This window comes from Bubalus kerabau, chromosome 14 (assembly GCF_029407905.1).
Source record: "Bubalus kerabau isolate K-KA32 ecotype Philippines breed swamp buffalo chromosome 14, PCC_UOA_SB_1v2, whole genome shotgun sequence".
NCBI lineage: Eukaryota > Metazoa > Chordata > Mammalia > Artiodactyla > Bovidae > Bubalus > Bubalus kerabau.
The window spans coordinates 52,766,576-52,786,740 of NC_073637.1; the positions used below are offsets into that span (position 1 = coordinate 52,766,576).

Genomic DNA, 20,165 nt, shown 5'->3' on the forward strand with positions numbered 1-20,165 from the left:
CCCAATCCTGTTTCTTTCAACCTCTGAAAAGGTATTGTTCCCTAAGGTATTCGCCAATATTCCTAAAACTCAGTTTAGTGAAGAACAGTCTAATAAAAGATGATGTTAGGAAGAGGCAGCAGTTTATTAAAATGAGATTTTGAAGATGGATATTCATCGGCCAATTTATCAGCGATGAGAACCCCATTGCTGAGATAGATGAAGTGCTAATAGCCTCTGGTATGCGATAGCTGGGTAACTGTTAATACTCTCACCAGTGGTGGTGACCTGGAGTCTACAGGGAAACAAAAGCACTGAAGCATCAACATTTTAAGTAACATCTTAGGTTCAGGGGAAATAGTAATTATAAGAAACATAATTGCCAGAGGCGTTGCTAAGGGTGATCAATGTACTGGAGAAAGAAAGCAAAACCTGTGATAACTCATCACCAATTTAAGCCCAGGTGTTTAAAAACCATAGTACCTCCTTGGCAACAGAGATGGAAACTTCTGTCTTCTATAGTTGAAAAGCAGAAAGCTGAGGCTTAAGGTCATCTCTTAGTTGTAATGATAATGCAACTCCAGAGAAGACTGAACACTCATATCTAGCAATTCCATTACACAACGATGGGGCCCTAGTTGGGAAGGAGTGAGGGTTTCCCAGATGGCTCACTGGTAAAGAATCCCCTGCAGGAGACAAGGGTTTGATACCTGGGTCAGGAAGATCCCCTGGAGGAGGGGACAATGGGAACGTACTCTGGTATTCTTGCCTGGAAAAATGCTATGGACAGCCACAGTCCGCAGGGTCTCAAAGAGTCAGACGTAACTTAGCATGCATGAGATTCATATACTTAGATGGAGATATATGTGACAATCCACATGAACAACTGAAATCTCTGTGTGCCCCTAAACATCTTCAGACTGCAGAAATCTCCTGAATTATACCCCTAAATCTTAGTACTCCCCAGAATCCTCCAGGATACTTCCATGTTAAAATCTTGCATGCACCTTGTTTGAAGAAAATCTGCAAGTTGATGCTTTAAGAGATAACTATGTTCCCCACAGAATGTCTGCCTCTCCTCCAGTTTTGTGCATGAGAGTAATAACTAGTATTAAGTGACAACATAACTCAGATTTGATGACACTTGATCTACTAAGGGAGTGAAAGGACTTTAACTGCAGTGGTTACATGCAGCCTTGCCAAATGTAGGAACAGGAATCAGGGCTTATGTAAGGAACTGAATGCAGTAAGTCTGATGTCAAGGGTATCATGACATAAAGTTAGATAAGAGACATCTTATACAACTGGGAACAATCTCCTATGAAACTCTATTTAAAACTCTGTCAAAGATACAAAAGATAGTTTTAACCTGCAAGAATGGAGTATAAAGCCCAGAGAAGGAAATGTCTCCCACTAAGTAAAAAATAAAAGCCATAAGTATGATAGCAGGCAGTGTAAAAAGGAATTGAGAATCAGCAAAATGAAACATTGAAATGGGGATCTATTATGTAAGGCTGGAAACTGTGAGTCAACTATATTTCAAGGGAGGCCTAAAAGACACTCCATTTACCCAGTCAATAAGGCATGCACTGGCGAGAAACTGAGCAGTAGTTTCTCTGTAAGATGGTAGTTCAGGTCTGACAGCTGGGAAAGCTGTTACAGAACTGTGTTCCCTGATAGCAACTAGAATGGTAATGAGAATTTTTCCAAAGAAAGGTCATATGATAGCTACTAGCTGTCAAAATACGGTAATTACAATTATTGTAATAAACAACCATGTCATAGTAAAAATGGGGTGAAGGACATAGAGACTTTTAACCGGATATGGCATCCTTGGGCGAATGATATGTAGAGCAAGATGGATAGCTCAGTTTGTATAAACAGTCTTATAAATCAAGGTGAGTTAAGGATGCATGATCAGGAAACTCAGGACAGTCAGTCAAATATTCATGATGGACAACTTTCTGATCCTGGACCAGGTTTCAGGCCCCAAACTATTTGCTTGAAGGAAGATCCAAGTTCCCAGAAGGGAGCACTGAAAAGCAGTATTATGTGCAAATACTAATAATTCATCTCACCTCTTCCCAAAAAGATCCAGGACCGTCTACTCTGGAAATCATACATGAGGGACTGTGAAAACATAAATATTTGGAAGACTGACTGACAGAGTCCCAGTTGACACTGATATATGGTACTTACAGCATCATAACTCTTGCTAGAGTAACAGAATGAAAGAATTGGCAGACTGGCTTATATCAGGTTTCACGAACTTCACAGGTTATCACCTAGTCCTTCTCTTCCCAATCCCTAAGTGTGAGTTTAACTGAATACTCTTCTCAGTAAACCAGTCTCCAAATTAGCTCCCTCCCCCGTGTAGTTAGAACTTTCTGCAGGTAAGGCCTTAAAAACTACCCATCCCCTCACACCAGGCAAGTTATTAAAATGATATCACATGCCAGAGGAAATAGGAAAGGTCAGTGTGCTACCTTTAAGTACTGAAAGAATTCCAGGATTGTGGTCTCTGTTATATCCTCAGTTATTCTTCATGTCAGGTCTTACAATGGCAAGATGCATGATAGAGAATGACAATCAATTGCCCAAATTTAAGTGAGCTATATTCAGACTGCTGTTGTACAAGAGGGAAAAGTTATTTCTTTAACAGCTTAGTAACATGACCTTGGGTACAAGGTGTGTAGTAATCAATCAGTGTATTCTTCTCAAGCCTTACAGTGAAAAAGAATCAGGATCAGTTTACATGTGATGCCACAGGACTATGTTAACTCTCTCCCTCTCTCCCATAAAGTACTCTCAAGGATTCTAGACTGTTAATATTGATATATTCGGCAGACTCTCAGGTTGGTCCACTATCAATGGCATGATAATCACATCAACTGAGTCAAAAGAGCCAGTATGTTTGAGGATTTGGTAAGATCCATGTGTCCCAGAGGGTGAGCAAGAAAACATTAAGCTATGGGATGCATTGTACCAGTGAAGTTTTTAGCTGTTTAATACACTGGAGTATGCTTTCCTTGAAAGTAAAGAATAATAGACTGCTTCGTGCACTACTCACAACTACAAAGGAAGCACATAACCTGGGAAACATTTTATACTCCAGATATAGCATATTTCACACTGGGTATTACAGTTTTGACTCATCTGCCAGGTGATTTGGAAGGCTGACAGCTTTTGGTGGGACCCAGAGCCAGAAAAGGAATCAGCACCAGACATAGGTTTTGATTCTTCTACTCAGCCCCTTCTACGTGGGGCATATGACTCTGAAGGAACAATAACCCTCAGAGTGTATGACAAGCTCCTGTCAGAGGATACACCATCTTGTAAAGCTTTAATTTTCTATAGCAAGGTCACACTGTCATGTGACGCCACCACCTGGCTCTACTGTGCAATTGTAAAGATGGAACATTAGATTAACAGTTAAAGTAACTTTCAATTAAGAATGACCATTATAGGTGAGCAAAATGGGTGAAGGGGATCAACAGGTATATATCTCCAGTTTTAAAGATACGTCACAGGGATGTAATGTACAGCATGATGAATATAGTCAATAATATTATATCGCAAATAGTCAATAATATTGTATTGCAAATTTAAACATTTCTAAACAAGTAAGTTTTAAAAATGTTCATCACTAGAAAAAATATTTTAACTTTGTATGGTGATGGATAGTAACTATACTTATCGTGGTGATAATTTTGCAATGTATGGTGGTGGTATAGTCAATAATTTGTGTCCAACTCTTGTGACCCCATGGACTGCAGGCTGCCAGGCTCCACTGTCCTTCAGATTTCCAAGGCAAGAAACCCATTCCAGTAGGAGTGGGTTGTCATTTCCTTCTCCAGGATCTTCCCAACTTAGGGATCAAATCCACATCTCATGCATTTCAGATGGATTCTTTACTGCTGAGCCACCAGGGAAGCTCCTTTGCAATGTATAATAGTAGTTAGTAGTTTTAGTTGCTCAGTCATGTCTGACTCTTTGCAACCCCATAGACTGTAGCCTGCTGTGGTCCTCTGACCATGAGATTCTCCAGGCAAGAATACTGGTGTGGATTGCCATTCCCTTCTCCAGTTCTCCAGAGGATCTTCCCAACCCAGGGCTTGAACCTGGCTCTACTGCATTGCAGGCAGATACCTCACCTTCTGAGTTACAGGGAAGTCCTATATAAATGTCACATAATTTCACTGTAGCCTGAAATTAAAGTAATGTTGTCAATTATAATTCAATTTTAAAAAGAATGCCCATTATGAATGGTTTCTGTTGGACCTACCATGTTACCAAGTCAAAAGACTGGGGCAGCCCAGCAGAAATTCACCACAAGATATAAGCTTTCTAGGAAGTGTAAGATACAGGTAGGTCCAGAGAGCAAAAGTGAGCATCACAAGCAAGTGATCCAGACTCCCACATCCTCTGGTGTTGTCCCCTACCTCTCCTTCAGGTCACTCCTATGGGTGTCTGGGTGGTGGCAGTGATGGAGCACTTAATACAGATGTTGGAGAAAGAATAAGAATGAGCTTGGTTTGTATGTGGTTCAGCTCATATATAAATGCAAACTGAAGACCCTCTCCTTCTATGCTACAGCCACACTCAGGTATGACCCTGAGAGCCTACAGTGAGGCAAAATCTCCCTATTAGTAAAGCTCTGATTCCACAGATTCAGCTCAGTCAGCCTGTCGTCAGCAATGCCAGTACCATTAGAATGGGACCATGGTGACAGCACCTGCTTATCAAGGCCTATATAAGTGCTGATGCCTCTGAATAGCCAACAGAATCCAACACGCAAATCTGTTATGGATCATCCCTAAAAGATACTGGTAAGAGACTTGGTGGCAAGGTGATTACCAGGTTCACTCCTTTCAGCAGTGGGCTTTTTTCATTATGACTAGAACTGATGCCTATTCTAAGTATGGATTTTGCCTTTCCTTCTTATAGGACCTTAGCCAGCATCACTATCTAAAGATTTATATAGTGATCCACTAACATAAATTCCCTCATTACTTTACATGGAACCAAACAGAAGATGAGCATCAGTGAGCACATGATTATGACATCCATTTATTCCATTACTTCCCACGCACTCAGTAACCACTAGCTCAATGAAGAAATGGAACACACTTATGAACGTTCACCTAAGACTCCACCTTCAAGATGTTAATAACAAGACACTAATTTAATCACAGTATGATTTACTGAAATGAATTCTGGAGATCAAATAGGTTAGAAAAACAAATAAATCATTTTATACAATGACTATTTCTGACATGACTTACTTTTGTAATTAGAAAATTGTTAGGATTTACTTCACTTGGTTGATTATACAAGAAAATCTTATGCAAAAACCTTCATTAAAAGTTACTATTGATTTTATTATATAAATTAGAAGAAATTTTTATCCTCAGCATCCTCATCATAGTCAACAACAGCAAAAAGTCATAAAAATTAGCCATAGTGTTCTGATAATAGGATTAATTTACGAAGTAGAAGCAATAAATCAGTTAACTCTATTTGGGGCAAAACTGATTGATTTCAAAAATTATACTGGAGAGGAAAAAATAAAGCAGAGACATTACTTTGCCAACAAAGGTCCATCTAGTCAAAGCTATGGTTTTTCCAGTAGTCATGTATGGATGTGAAAGTTGGACTATAAAGAAAGCTGAGTGCCGAAGACTTTATGCTTTTGAACTGTGGTGTTGGAGAAGACTTTAAGAATCCCCTGGACTGCAAGGAGATCCAACCAGTCCTTCTTAAAGGAAATCAGTCTTGAACATTCATTGGAAGGGCTGATCCTGAAGCTGAAACTCCAATACTTTGGCCACTTGATGCAAAGAACTCATTGGAAAAGACCCTGATGATAGGAAAGATTGGATGGCATCATCAACTCAATGGACATGAGTTTGAGTATACTCCAGGAGTTGGTGATGGGCAGGGAGGCTTGGCATGCTGCAGTCCATGGAGTTGCAAAGAATCCCAGACATGATTGAGTGACTGAAATGAACTGATACTGGAGAAAGGCAGTTTTTCAGAGTAATTTGAAAATATTTTAAAAACTTCAAAGTATTATTTTATAATCTTTGTTTCATCACAATCTTTTGTGGTTAGATTTTCTTTGATTTGCCTCACATGTGGCCAGATATAATGCACATGGAGCAATTATTCAGGTGTTCAAATGTACCAAGTGTAACACCACAGGGATATGAAAACTCATCTCCCAACTAGAAAATAAGTTGGGTCAATGTTCAGTGTATGCTTAAGGTTAAAAAGTAAAAGAGCAATCTCTATTTTACAAAAACAAAATCCTTCTTGATCCCTTGGTTTCTCTAAATGTCATTGATGGATTACCTTTGGTAAAGTAATTGCTAAAGCTGGCCATTATTTCATATTTAGACTGTGAGGATTAATGGGAGATCAAGTAGGTACAGAAGGAAAATGATCACAATTAGGCAGTGAAGCCTACATTTATTTTAATTAACTCCTCTTTAGACTTTCTATCCTTGAGAGCTTTCCAGAAAATTTCATGGCTGAACCTCTTATACAACAACTAAGTACATACATCCATCTCTATTTCCTCTCTACTGTGATCCCCTTTTTCCGCCTTTGGATATTTAACTGTCATTCTTTACTAAAAGAAATGTTGAACATATGTTTCTTTTAAAGACTCATTTCTGAGAATGAGAACAATGCACTCATGAGTAAAATTAGAGAAGGCCATTCAATTTCCAAATAAGGCTCTAAGACTATGACAGATATCTTTTAAGATAAACCTATGATAGAGTTACACATAATAATACAAAGTAAAATTACAGATCTTCTAGAAACCTAACAAAATGTATGGTATCCTTACTATCAATTAAAATAAAACCACATATTTTCTTGTAATCCTATAAAAAGAAAGAATAGGGAAGGAGATGGGGTTATGTAAGAGGCACTGTGGTGTGGTTGCATTCTATACTGGTTCTTTAACTGTCATAAGTGTCCATGTTTGAAGGTTTGTGAAAGAAATCAAGTCAGCCCTACTTCATTATTTTCCAAGGAAGTCAGAAACTAATTGAATTTTAATTTCAGCAATGGTTACAGTAAATGGAAAAATACCTTTCAAAAGGAGTATTTATATAAGATGTAAAATTTTTCACTTACACACTACAATTTTCTTCTCACAGAATTTATTTCTCATTACAGATAACATGACATATCCTCTACTGATGTGATATGTGATTTATGCATGAGGTTCCTATTCTAGACAAGTTATATTTCATAAAATCATGAAAACTGTGTTGTTTGACACAAAAGTAAAAAGATGAAGGGAGGGAAGAAACTGAGGTAAAGTGGGAAGGAAGGTCCAGATTTATGGGCTGCAAATTACAAAATACAAATTTTGTATTCAAAACTAGCCAAAGGATTTTATATAGCTAGAATTCCTTGTTAAAGTTGATAACATAATGATTCATGTTTATATGAATCAGTGTTTAATAAAACCAAAAGCTTTATCAACAAAATTTTGTTCAAATATTTCAGAGATCAGATTTTTTATTTGTAATACCTTGATGATTTGGGAATAAAATAATAATATGCAGGAATATGTAGCAATGTTAGCAGCAAAGAAAAACTATAGTGACCAAAATTTTGAATATCAAAGTTGAGTCAATAGTAAAATATTTGTCATCTATGCAGGTTTGATTAAATTGCAAACTTTAAAATGACACGAAAAAATGGAAGGGGTTATGGGAGGTATAACAGATATATTTAGTGTGTAATTTTTGATCTGAATCCACCCCCAGAATGAGTTATGGTTCTTTCATTTTTCAATCATGTAATCTTGTAAGTTATTTTTCTACCTTCAGAAATGTTGTAAGAATTACCTAGAGTAAAAGAGAAAGCAATCTGCCAACTATAAATATTTAAGCAATTAACATTCACTATAAATTTTCTTCTTGTCTAGATAGATAAATGTTTTTATTTATTTTTCAAATGTAAATGGTTCACCATACATAAAAAAAAAAACAAAACTGTTAAGGAACTAGAAGTTCAAAAAGCATGACTAACAAGTTGTTTTTTTTAAAATAAGTTTTAATAAATTACTTTGAATATAACACCAAAATAAAATTTTGGAATTTATGATATATCTAAAGAAATATTTTAATGATGAGAAAACACTGTGAAAGATCCAAAAAGAAGTGTATTATCAACCTAAAACAACAAAAATTTTAATAATATCTTAACTGACAGACATTGGAAAAATTAGTATCTTTTATTACATAATAGAAATACATTTGCCTCAGAAATGCTAATATTTTTTCTTTCTGATGGCATGGAGTAAAGCAGCATAATATTCTCTGGGGTCCCTTTATAGTCTGTGGCTATAAATATTCCACAATATCAGAAAATTTCTTCTTTCCTATTCCCCTCCCATTTTTAAAAAGTGCATCTTTTGAAATTTTTTCACATCTATTAAACATCAAACCTTTAGATAGTGGACCTGGAAAGACCATTTGGTATAGACTTTCAGCTATTGTATATTAAGTCTAACATTTATTTTTCTTTGAAATTTACAGATAGGACATGGACATATTTATGTCTTCAAAATTGACAGTTACACATTTTTCAGCATAACTGTTTTAGCATCCTGACTATCAGCATAGGAAGTGTGAGTAAAAGTCGCTCAGTCATGTCCAACTCTTTGTGACCCCATGGACTACACAGTCCATGGAATTCTCCAGACCAGAATACTGGAGTGCTTAGCCTTTCCCTTCTCCAGAGGATCTTCTCAACCCAGGGATTGAACCCAGGTTTACGGTATTGCAGGAGGATTCTTTACCAGCTGAGCCACAAAGGAAGCCCAGCATAGGAAACATGATTTTAAAACAATTCACATTCTACACAGAACCAAATTTCTATGGGTCAATACATGTATCTTTTCCTACATTCTGAAAATAGGGTTTCTTTTATACATAGAGCACTTAAAAAAATCATGAAAAATCCTTTCTACTTAAAGAATATGATTCCCTCAGAATGAGATTTCAAGTAAAAATGAAGAATGACATATTTATTAAGCATTACTATGTGCCAAAAACTTTCCATAAGTTATTTCCAATTCTCAAAATTCTGTGAGCTATGGACGAGAGAAATCAAAACCGTAGAGTGGCTAACTAATAAGGATCCATTCATACAGCTTAGAGAGATCAAGATCAAAATCATGGTTATCTTACAGCAAAACCTGTGTTGTCTACAATAAGTCTGCAGTTAGGAAGCATTGCTTCTGAGAGATGGTTCACCCCTCTGGGCATGATTTTCCTGACCATTTAATGTTATAGTCCTTTTGTAGAAGCTTTTAATACCTAAGATACATCTGGTAAACCTTTTTCTAAGCACCAGGACTACTTACCTTTAGACACATCTGGATAAATAGAACATTTTTTTTTTTTTGGCAAAAAATTATGTTCCAAGCTCTAAGTAAGGAGTTGATGTGTCTAATCTAAATAAACAAGCATCTTACTTTCAGAGAATTCAGTATTTCATTAGGTCACACAGAAACAAACAATTAAAAGCTAAAATTTTGACACAGCAAGAGAAAGAAACTAATAGTACTACTATATGATCTAGCAGTATCACTCTGGGTACACACCCAGAAAAAACCATAATTTGAAAAGACACATGCACCCCAATGTTCACCTCAGCACTATTTACAACAACCAAGACACAGAAGGAACCTGGATATCCACCAAGGAAGGAATGGATAAAGAAGATGTGGTACATATATACAATGGAATACTATTCACCATAAAAAAAAGAATGAAATGTTATCTGCAGCAACATTGATGGCCCTAGAAATGATCATACTCAGTGAAGTAAGTCAGACAAAGACTAATACTGTATGATATTACTTACAAGCGGAATCTAATTTTTTAAATTGTATTAGTAAACTTATTTACAAAATAGAAAATCGACTTACAGATTTCTAAAACAAACTTGTTACCAAAGGAGAAATGTGTGTGTGTGTGTGGGGCGGGGTGGGTGGTGATAAACTGGGAGTTTGTGATTGGTATACACACTACTATACATAAAATAGATATACAACAATGACCTACTCTGTAACACATGGAATTCTACTCAGTATTCTGTATGTGGGAAAAGAATCTAAAAAGAATGGATATATGTTTATGTATAATTGAATTACTATTCTGTACACCTGAAACTAACACAATATTTCAAGTCAACTACACTCCAATTAAACTTAATAATTAAAAAAATAACAAAAAAATTAATAAATGCTTTATTTGCCCTAGACTTTTCATATTCCTCATAGTCATTTAAGTCTCATAATAGCTCTACAAGGTTAGTATCAGTTTGTTCTTGGTGTTGATCAGAGGTCATTATCTATACAGAGATACCGGTACATGTAAAGTGAAGAGTTGGTACATGAATCAACTATGTGGATTCTAAAATATAAGCATTTTCCACTCTATACACAGCTTCCTATAAAATTTATGTTCAAAATAGTTCCATAGGATAATTTTAGTTTCAGAGATATTGGGAGCTGGAGAGTAGCATTTCTACACTCAGGAATAACAACTGAAGTCTACAACTAATTTACATTAGGAAATTGAAATTGCAAGGCAAACAACTAACTCCAAATCTAAAGAGAAACAGGTAACAGAAGACAGAAACTGGATTTATACTTTTGCTTACCTGGAACAAAAGTTGCCAAATGCCATATAAACCAGTAAAATGAGTCAGCTTGCTAAGTCGCTTCAGTTGTGTCTGACTCTGTGTGACCCCGTAGATGGCAGCCTCCTCTGTCCTTGGGAATCTCCAGGCAAGAACGCTGGAGTGGGTTGCCATTTCCTTCTCCAATGCATGAAAGTAAAAAGTGAAAGTGAAGTCGCTCAGTCGTGCCTGACTCTTTGCGACCCCATGGACTGCAGCCTACCAGGCTCCTCCATCCATGGGAGTTTCCAGGCAAGAGTACTGGAGTGGGTTGCCATTGCCATTGCTAAGGCTCAAGTGTGGGCTAGCTTGAGATGGTAAAGCCCATATGTGATGAAGACATATTAAGATGATGCCCATTTGTGGGCTTTTCCTTCTGGAACCCTAGCAGACTCCAACAAGGTCAAATTAAAAAAAAAAAAATAAATCCTGACAGTTTCCACAGCAGCAGACACACTGCTGATCCCTTACCCAGACTCATCTTCTTATCTTCCCTTTGTTACAAAACCCTTAGCCTGCAAGAAGAGTTAAAAACTGCTTCTTGAAAAGTGGAAATAAAAGACAAAAAGAAAACTACACATCAGGAATGGACAGGAATACATGCTAGGCTTAACGTTACATTTAGACAGAGGTGGCAATATCTGTAAACACCACATTTCCAAGAATCAAGTTCACAGTGCCTGCCTAAGAAGGAGGCTTAATCAGTCCAATCAAATAACACCCCATTGTGTCTCCTTCTGTCATGCTAAAAGAATCAAGTACAAATAATAGTATAGCACAACTGGGAATACAAAAGACAGACATTTCCCTAAGGTTCACAAAAGACTCTAAATCAAGCAGATTGACAGACCTAAAGCCAAAAACATCAGACCTCAGAAAAATTCTCTAGCAAATTTAGACTACTCCTTAAACACAAGTTGCCAGTAGAAAACTTACCACTTGAAGTCTTTGGTGCACTTTAGAAACCAGAAGTTCAAAATCAGCCCAGCACCTGACTAGATTAACATAAACCCACACAATGAAGACTTTGAGAGATAACTTTTAAAAATCATTTATCTCAGTATCTAGCATCCTACACAACACGCCCAATTTTCAACAAAGATGCAAAAAGATTTAACGGTCTCAAGGGACAAAGTAATCACTGTAGCTAGCTTCAACTATTATAAAGATGTTGTAACTATTAGACATGCACGTTGTTCAGTCATGTCCAACTCTTTGAGACCCCATGGACTGTACCCTGCCAGGATCCTCTGTCTGTGGAATTTTCCAGGCAAGAATACTGGAGTGGGTTTTGCATTTCCTATTCCAGGGGAATAAAAAGCCTCTTGATGAAAGTGAAAGTGGAGATTGAAAAAGTTGGCTTAAAGCTCAACATTCAGAAAACTAAGATCATGGCATCCAGTCCCATCATTTCATGGGAAATAGATGGGGAAACAGTGGAAACAGTGTCAGACTTTATTTTTTGGGGATCCAAAATCACTGCAGATGGTGACTGCAGCCATAAAATTAAAAGACGCTTACTCCTTGGAAGGAAAGTTATGACCAACCTAGATAGCATATTCAAAAGCAGAGACATTACTTTGCCAGCAATGGTTTGTCTAGTCAAGGCTATGGTTTTTCCAGTAGTCATGTACGGATGTGAGAGTCGGACTGTGAAGAAGGCTGAGCGCCAAAGAATTGATGCTTTCGAACTGTGGTGTTGGAGAAGACTCTTAAGAGTCCCTTGGACTGCAAGGAGATCCAATCAGTCCATTCTGAAGGAGATCAGCCCTGGGATTTCTTTGGAAGGAATGATGCTAAAGCTGAAACTCCAGAACTTTGGCCACCTCATGTGAAGAGTTGACTTATTGGAAAAGACTCTGATGCTGGGAGGGATTGGGGGCAAGAGGAGAAGGGGACGACAGAGGATGAGATGGCTGGATAGCATCACTGACTCAATGGACGTGAGTCTGAGTGAACTATGGGAGTTGGTGATGGACAGGGAGGCCTGGCATGCTGTGATTCATGGGATCGCAAAGAGTCGGACACGACTGAGCGACTGAACTGATTCCAGGGGATCTTCCTCACCCAGGGATCAAACCTGCATCTCTTGTGTCTCCTGTATTAGCAGGTAGATTATTTACCACTGTGCCACCTGGGAAGTGCAACTATTAGACAGTAAATTTTATGTAAATATGTTTGACTTATTAAAGCTTTTAGTGGGGAAAAAATAGTGGATAACATGAATGATCAGATAGGTAGTTTCAGCAGAGAAAGAAAAGGTATGAGAAAAAATCAAATGGAGATGCTAGAATTAAAGAAAACACAGTAACAAAGATGAGATGAAGAATCAGTAGATGATACAGATAAGGAAAAAAAATCAGAGAACTTGAAGTCAATAGATATTACCCAAACTGAGAGGAAAAGTGAAAAACATAAAAGCATTATGGAGCATCTAACAGTTGTGGAATAACATGAAAATATCAAATACACATTTAATTGAAGAAAGACAATAGGGCAAAATACATATTTGTAGAAGAAGATGAATTTTTTCAAAATTTGTTACAGGTACAAAAAACACAGATCCAAATATTATAAAATACACGCACACAGCCAAGCAAAACTAAAAAAGCATCTCTGTATACAGTCACCCCTCACTGCCCACAAGGTATGGTTACAGCATGCCCCTGGATACCAAAATCTTCAAACGTTCAAGTCCCTTATATAAAATGAGACCATGAAAACGCACAGATGTCTTATATTTCAACTACTGAAAAGCACAAAGAGAAAATATTGAAAATCAAAAGAGGAAAATGGACACATTTCCTATAGAGAAAAAAATGGCCAAAATTACAACAGACCCCCTCAGCAAAAACTAAGCAAACCAGTAGAAAATGGGGTGACAACTAAAAAAATTCTGAAATAATAATTTTATTCATCTGAAATAAAAATGTTATTCTTCCAGAAATATATACTTAGAATAAACATTCATCAGATATTGAGAATGTCAACTCTTGGCGAAACTTCACTACATAAACTACTATTAGAAGAGGACAATCCATCTATATAGCAGCCTTGTCCACTTCCTCAAAAAAGTTAAGACTGAATCCAACAGAACATCTAGTTTCAAGTACCAATTTAAGGGAATACAAAAAACAAAAGCAGTATGTTAACTACCACAATAGCACCTGTAGTCAGCAAAAGACAAAATGTGAGAAACTGCACAGTAAACAACTTGATTTCTTCTAAAAATAAAGTGCAAGTAAAATGCAAAAGAGAAATGAAAACTATAAAATTAAGAAACTTAAGAATGTGGTGATGTTTTCATAAGTACCAACATATATAAAACTTAATCCAATTGCACACTTTAAATGTGTGCAGTTTAGTGTAACTCAATTATAACTCATTTCAGAAGAAAATATACTTAACGAAAGAACAAATACTTTCTCAGACAAAAATTAAAAATTGATTTCCAGTTGATACAATAAATGATCAGGAAATAATAGGACATAGATTAGAAACTCAGATCTACAAAGTTAGAAATAGTGAAAAATAAAGCATTTTTCTTAAATTATCCAAATATAGTTGTTTAAATCATAAGATAGTAACAGTGCACTGTTTTTATAACATTTAGAAATGAAATGTATAATAATAATGGTAACAGGAATAAGAGAAAGGAACTGGGAAAGTACATTAGAAAGTCTTTACACATGAAATGACACATCATTTTGTAAATATAATTAGAATATTTTGAGATGCATACTACTAACTTTAAGGCAAGCACTAAAACTTAGAATTTTTCAAAACAGAATTAAAACTGAATTATAAAGTATAGAGAATTAGATTAGATGGAGGCATCATATATATATATATACACACACACACACACACATATATATATATATGCTAAAAAACAAATGAAATAGAAAACAACTAAAGAAATTGTAGATTCTATTCCAAACATATCAATAGTCACTTTAAATGAACCAATTTATTCAAAACTCTGGAAAACAGTCAAGGTTTTACAGTAACCATGCACATGACGATTCAAAAAAAAAAAGTAACTTAAAAACGGTAGGAACATTTTGCGGTATTTTTAACTTTTCCATGTTCCTTACCTCTACATGGTTTGGCAGCAATCTTAAACAGTTTGTGTTGCCTAGTAACTGTGTGACCCTAGTAACTGGTTCTAGAGGGAGCAGAGCAGTCCTTTTTATAGATTATTGGGTTTGTCTCCTCTAAATTGTCTGGGAAATAGCCTCAAGAATGAGGCCAGAAACACATCTCTGACTTTCCTAATTTGGAACTCACCAGGGTGGAAAAGTAGCAAAATTGTTCAAAAACATTGTTAGGCAAGCAAAATGCCCAAGGTTACCTGGGGAGAAAGACGACAGTTGTGACGCACGCGAGGAGCCTGCAGCCTGGGAGGAAAAGCTTAGGAGAGAGTTTCTTTATGCCATTAAGGCATCCAAAAGTGCCTGCCCGTATATACTCAGGGCTTCAGAAAGTCATACACGTGGCCAAGGAAGGGCATGAGCTGAACAGACCACTTTTGACTGAAATCGATGCTCAATGCAAGCAGGAAATAAAATCCAAGAAATGGAAAAAAAAAAAGAAATCACACAAAGTTTGTTCTCAGACTAAATAGATTTAAACTAGAAATCACTAACAAAGTTGTAAAATGCATAAGTATCAACAATCCCTAAATAATTCACAAGTCAGGTGGAATTCAGAAACAAAAAAGGGAACATCACTACTGATCACACAGCCATTAAAGAACAGCAAGGAAATACTGTGAACAGATCTATCCCCATACACTGAACATTCTAGATGAAATTGAACAGGAAACTCATGAAATAATGAGTCTGAATAGTCCCATCTATCAAAACAGTTTAAGAAAACTGAAAAAGTTGATTGCTAGAAGCTCATGGGTTTTGTAGGACTGGGAAATAGGTGAGTATGTGAGAATTCAAGGAAATGAGTTTGCAATGTCATGACAATTGAATTGAATTATGCATTTGTTGGTAAAACACTAAATACTATGTTTTGAAGGAGTGATATGACCAAACACCTAATTCAGAATGACACTTATTCTAGTTCTGTTTCTTTTTACTTCTCATCAAAAGCAATAGATTTTTTTTCCTTGTTATACATAGACAATGGAAAACCCATAAATATTCTATGATTTCCTTGTTGCTTATTCCAAACAATATACTTGATTTTGACTATATATTTTCAAGTGTGTTAGTTCAACTCTTGCCTCTTTATCTTTTTAACAAATGTATCACCCTCACCAATGCGTTGAGACAAGTGATTGAAAAACAGTAACCAAAACCAAAACTGTCATTTTCCCCATAAAATATATCTCAAACTTATACTATATACTACTTCTCATGTATTTATTTTAAAACAGTAATTAATTCATTACTATTACATTGCCAACAAATCAAACACAAACTCAATCTGGCTTTTTAAATCTGTCTACGCAGTGATTATTACCAACAATTCCAATTTTTATATCTCATTATTCCTTTTAATGTATTCACAATACAACCACACAGTACCATTTACCGTTTCACAAAAATATACCATGTATACTGTCCTTATGGAGAAGGCGATGGCACCCCACTCCAGTACTCCTGCCTGGAAAATCCCATGGACAAAGGAGCCTGGTAGGCTGCAGTCCATGGGGTTGGGAAGAGTCGCACACGACTGAGCGACTTCACTTTGACTTTTCACTTTCATGCATTGGAGAAGGAAATGGCAACCCACTCCAGTGTTCTTGCCTAGAGAATCCCAGGGATAGGGGAGCCTGGTGGGCTGCCATCTATGGGGTCGCACAGAGTCGGACACGACTGAAGCAACTTAGCAGCAGCATACTGTCCTTATATTCGTTTATGTGTATATCCATCAAACATTTATTGAGTTTAAGCCATGCATTAGTCACTAGGCCTATACTGTAGCATCGGGAATAAGCTGATAAATATAATTGTGTTTTCTGCTTCCTAAATATTCTGTAATCTAGTAAAGAGATGTGCAAGTGCACCTGCCAGAAAGCTAATTTAACCAGTTTAAGCCAAAAAAAGGATTTACTGGCAGAACACCAAACTGAACTAACATTTAGGAAACAAGCCTGTTACAGACAAACTCTAAAGGCATGGCAATAAGCAATCCATCAAATGATTTTCCTGGTCCACCTGATTGTTGTGGAATAGATAAAAGTGAACTCTATCTAGTTTCATGTTGTGCTGGAGGAGATAATCTGATTGTCAATGCTTGTTCTGTATTGCAATTTGACAATCCTATGCTATGATTTCAACAACTTTTCTTTACGCAAGGTACAATATAATGTATTATATTTCATCTTTATAGGTATACTTTATTAATATCTCATTCAATTTGCAAGCTTTAGAATTTTGTTAAGTTTTCATACTGTGACACATATTTGCCTACACTCTGGTTTGCACCACCTAATAATTAATTAACTTCATACTTTGTATAAGAATAAATTAAAATAAGTTATTTTAATTAATCATTTTTAAGTTACATAAGTTGTAACTTAAATAGCCATTAAGTTGTCTAACAAATTTAAGAATATATATAACTAAAAGTTGAGGCATTCTTTATTCTACTTCACTGTATTTATTTCTATTTTTATAAAATATTATTCACTGGAAAAGGGAGAATGTGTCTCTATATAAAACATGATTGGATGGTTTGGGATTTCAATAGTAGGAAAAGGAAATTGAAAGTGCTAAATCATTTTCAGATGAAAGTTAACAATAGTTAATATTTCAAATGGATTTCAAGTATCATAAGTAACTTTCATAATACCCATTTGTCAACTTTTTCCATTATTTCAAAAAACCCAATTAATGAATGATTCTGTTTCCTACTTGAGTTTTGTAAAATTTCAATTGTTAAGCCATTTATTATACATAAACTTTGAGGTATGACTTACATAGACTAATAGTGATTTCAGTATATAGCTTAAGGAATTATCACAAATGTATACTCATGTACACATTTCCATTCCTCCAAATATTTCTTGCATCTCATTTTAGTCAGTCACTAGGAAACCACTCTTTTCCTTTCTATCCTTATATTCTATTTTTTCAAAGATTTTAAATATCAACAACTTAATTTAAATGAATACAGTATGTGCAAATTTACATTTGACTTCTTTATGTAAGGATATTTTTGAGATTTATCTCTGTTGTCAGGTGTATCAGTATTTGTTGTTCTTCATTAACTTTTTTTTTTTTTACCGATACACCTTAATGTTTATCAGTTCAGGTGTTGACAAACATTTGAGTTGGAACATAAATTAAGGTAGTGTAAGTACAAAATTTGTTATTTTTTCTAATCATTTTGGCTACTCTAGGTCCAAAGCATGGCTGTATAAATTTTGTACCAACTTGTCAATTTTGATGAAAAAATCCTATTTTAATTGAAATTTTGAACTGTAAAGATTAATTGCAGAAAATAACTTAAAATTATTGTGTTATCCAATTCACATGCATAACTCCACTCTCTACTTTCTCTTTAACTTCTTTTTGCTAAGTTTTATAGTGTTCCTTGTATTGGTCCTTCACATATTTTGCTAAATGTATTCTTATATATTCAATATTTTTATGTTTTATCCATTGGCATTGCTTTTTTATTTCATTACTCAATTGTGTATTTCTAGTATATAAAAACACAAATGATTTCTAAATATTACTGTATCCATTGACTTTGATAAATCTGCTTCCTACAGATCTTTCTGTAGATTCCTTAGATCTTCCATGTATATGATTTTATTTTCTTTGAATAAAGGCTGTTTAACTACTTTCTTTCCAATTTGTGCTGAATAGGGTCTCCAATATAATGTTATATCACATAGAAATGGTGAGATTGGATTTCCATATGGCATTCACAAATTCCCCAAATTTAGCATCCCACACTTCAGTTCTCCTATAGTGGTAGACACCTCTATGCTACTGCTGTTCTTCTCATGTAACAGTTAACTACATTTGATTCTCTTACTTACATATTTTCTAAATCAATAAGGCATACAGCATGCCAGAGGCCATATATTGATTCCTTCTAGTAAATTTGCCACATTAAGCACAATGACTGTGATGGAGGCAACCACTTGCTAAGATTACATAGTCCAGTGTCATTAGCTGCAATTCATCTGAGTTTTGAAGGGGTCAAAGGGATAAATTGAAATGGGATAAAGTCTACTATATCTTCTTTCTGTTTTTGAGAACAGCATTAATACCCGCAGTTCTACTCAAGGTCTTTTATTGCCTCTGATTTTCCTGTTCAGCCAGGAATAGGTAATTTCAAGGCCTCTTCTATCATGGTTCTAAGTCCAGGTAATCGATGTTTAAAGTAATGCCAGCTGCTAAGTATGTCCAACACAAATATACTTAAGAGTCAATAAAAACCACAGATTGGGTCTGTGTATTTTATGGACTTGGATTAGAACTCTAGAGAGTAACCGGTCTTTATAAGATCCAACTTTAAACAGATATGGTGATTGCATTTAGGTGCCACTGATATCAGTGTTCGATCAGATCCTATATTTATAACAATCCAAAGAAATTCTCCTTTACCCAAGGAGCCATTACTCTTTTAAACAGTCACAAGCCCTTTAGAGAAGTCCTGGGGAAATACTAACATCATATATATGTATTAATAATACCATTTCAGGATCCCTCCTCACAAGTGTCTAGACTTACCTTTTATCAGTGAACCTGGGTCTAAGTGGTTCAACTCTGGAAACTGAGCAAGTGATCACAAATTTCCATAGAGACAACTAGTATCAACTTATTCTGGTTAAATAAGGCTAGCGATGGCTTGTTCTATTGTCTATCTCTCTTCCATCTTGGACCACTATTGTCTTATAGCCATAGCCACAGATTGCTTTGAGTAAAGATACCCCACCATAATGCTTTATTTTCATTATTACTATTTGTGTGTCTTGCCTTTAAGTGTCATCACCTGTGTTCTATTAGGCAGGGATTCTATCACGACAAGAAATACAGAAGCATCACTCACTGTTAGTTCTGGCCCAAAGAAAACAGCCATTAACTTTCTCCAATACCTCTCTGTTGCACTGCATATCACTTTGGTGTTCTCTGGGCCTTCTAAAGGACAAAGGCTAAGAGAATTCCAGTCTGAGGTAATAAACCTGTTTTCTTAGGCCCACTACTTTGACCTCTTCCTTAGAACTTTGCTAAAGCAATTCTGACATCGCCACATCATTTATTGTAAACCACTACTGCATTCAAGCTTTAAATAGTCCTTCCAGCATCATATTAAAACCAGCTCTAAATGTTCACATAGAATGTATTTTATGTTACTAAATAAATGTATTTTTATGTCACTAAAATATGCCTTCAGCTAAATAAAGCCATACTTCTCCTGCCTTATATTATGGATATATTATTCTATATAATATATATATTATATATTATCCAATAAAATATTATAATATCCAC

General features: G+C 35.7%; 1 long non-coding RNA gene across 18 annotated transcripts in view; it reads right to left on the reverse strand.

The window, feature by feature from the left end:
• Positions 1-20,165, reverse strand: part of LOC129626936 (uncharacterized) — a 151,229-nt gene that overhangs the window by 129,604 nt on the left and 1,460 nt on the right. For 4 of the 18 annotated variants that reach the window (XR_008702293.1, XR_008702300.1, XR_008702294.1 and 1 more), the window contains exon 2: positions 10,678-10,836. The exons of the other annotated variants lie outside the window; for them this stretch is intronic. This is a non-coding gene — a long non-coding RNA (uncharacterized LOC129626936). The remainder of the gene's footprint in view (positions 1-10,677; positions 10,837-20,165) is intronic. 18 annotated transcript variants of the gene reach the window in all.